The sequence below is a fragment of the Carlito syrichta genome, unplaced genomic scaffold, assembly GCF_000164805.1.
Source record: "Carlito syrichta isolate Samal-C Ts95f unplaced genomic scaffold, Tarsius_syrichta-2.0.1 Scaffold311900, whole genome shotgun sequence".
In the NCBI taxonomy this organism is placed as follows: Eukaryota; Metazoa; Chordata; class Mammalia; order Primates; family Tarsiidae; genus Carlito; species Carlito syrichta.
The window spans coordinates 415,932-418,004 of NW_007255996.1; the positions used below are offsets into that span (position 1 = coordinate 415,932).

At 51.5% G+C, this 2,073-nt stretch overlaps 1 protein-coding gene across 1 annotated transcript in view; it reads left to right on the forward strand.

Annotated features, from left to right (window-relative positions):
• The window catches only part of CA5A (carbonic anhydrase 5A), a 39,484-nt gene that overhangs the window by 24,468 nt on the left and 12,943 nt on the right, over nt 1–2,073 (forward strand). The gene's annotated exons all lie outside the window — the stretch shown is intronic.

A 2,073-nucleotide genomic window follows, 5' to 3' on the forward strand; every position in this document is an offset into this window, starting at 1 on the left:
GAGGTCTCGCTGCCCAGGCGGGTCTCAAACCCGCGGACTCAGGCAATCCACTCACCTCAGTCTCCCAAAGGCGCGGGATGACAGGCTGAGCCATCGAGCCCGGTTCTGTTTTTGCTTGAAGCAAAGTTGTCTATCCAACCTTCCAAAACTGCAGTCTGCAAAGAGCACAGTGGGGCAAGTGTCAGAAACTGTTTTTTGTGGTTACTCCAAGGTGATACGTGATGCCTTATAGATTGCCCCAATATTTTTTTTCTTTTGAGCCACATTCTCACTCTGTCACCCAGGCTGGAGTGCAGAGGCACAATCACAGCTCACGGCAGCCTCAACTTCCCTGGCTCGGATAATCCTCCCATCTCAGCCTCCTGAGTAGCTGAGACTACTGGCACATACCACCACTGCTGTTTTTATTTTTTTGTAGAGACGCAGCCTCTCTATGTTTCTATGTTGCCCAGGCTGGTCCTGAACTCCTGAGCTCAAGCGATCTTCCCACCTCAGCCTTCCAGAATGTTGGGATTGCAGGCGTGAACCACCACGACATTCCCCGACATTTTATTATGAGTTTTTCCAACATACAAAAAAAAAAAAAAAAAAAAGGAAAAGGAAAGAAAGAGGAGTGGCCATCTCAAGCCTATGGTTTTCACTTTACTGTGTTAACTTTTCACACCTCTTCCCCCACCAGCCCTCCTGAATTTCTGATGTTTTTCCAAGTTAAGGACGGTTTTTGTTTCAACTTTTTGTTGTTGGGGTTGTTATGAAAGGAATATCGTAGTTAACATAGACTGGAATCCGTCCGAGCCATAAAGCAAAACTCACCTGTCATCGCACACTCAGAGGTGACCTCTGGGAACGTGTTGTAATAGGGAATCATGTCTAGTGTGATATTTATACACGTGTTCTTAAACAGTCACAAACCAACCACAGTGGCTGCCAGTGACTCCTTTGCAATTACAACATAGGTTTCAGTTTAGCGACTGTGCATCTGCAGCTTTGCTTCTAATGAATAGATGCATTAACAGAGGAAGGTTGTTGCAATTTATTCATAGAGAAGTGAGGTCATCAGTGAGCCAGTTGCCCTCCCACCCTACCTTCCTCTCCCTCGGCTAAGCAGGGACTGCGGCCCCATCCTGGCAGGTCCTCTGGCGGTGTTACCTCTGGGAGTGGAAGGTGGGGCCTGTGAAGGAAGAGGGTCCCAGACCTTGGGTCTGAGGTTCCAGGTGCGCCGCAGGTGGGCAGGGAGAGACTGGGGGCTCTAAGACGCCCTGGCCATGAGGTGCCACGCATCCCTCTGGCCCCAGTGTCCTCCCCAGGCCCCTGGCCCCAGACAGATCCCAGCGGGACAGGTCTTGTTGACAAGAAGCTCCAGGGCTTGCTGCGCCTGGTCCTTGGGGACGTGGGGTTTGGGTCTCCCTTTATTTATTTATGTAAAGACGTGGGATACAATTCAGGGTTAGGTCTACAAATGGTCATTGTGCAGGTAAAGGTTGGGCCTCACTTCGGTCCCCACTTTGCCTGGTTTGAGATCAGGGATCCTTATTGATGAAGTGTGCTCCCCTTCCTGCACCCCAACCTCCCGTCTCCCTTTAGAAGAGCCTCCGCCAAGGCCCCTGGGCACAGAAGGAGACAAGCCAGAGCCAGGTCCCTCAGGATGGCAACGCTCGCCCCATAGGGCGCGCCTTCCCCAGCCCACCCACCTTCCTTCACGCCCTTGTTCCCTGCTGACTCTGGGGCCAAGTTTGGGCCGCAGTCCCAGATGCATTTTCCCACAACAGGAAAACTGGAGGAGGAATGTGACATAAAGACACCGGTGAAGTTCAAGGTCAGATGCCAGATCCAGGACAAGGTGCCCTCTGCGGGGCGGGCACTAAAAAGTGACTCATGGCTCACCCAGAACTCAGAGTGTCCAAACGCCCTGTGTCGTATCTGGTGATACTCACTCAGGAGACAGAAGCGCTTCACACCACATGTTTCTACTGCGTTGCCAAAAAATGTATACACTTTTTTTTTTTTTTTTTAATTGGAGTCTCTCTGTCACCCAGACTGGATGGAGTTGCAGTGGCCGCTCCCGGCCACCGC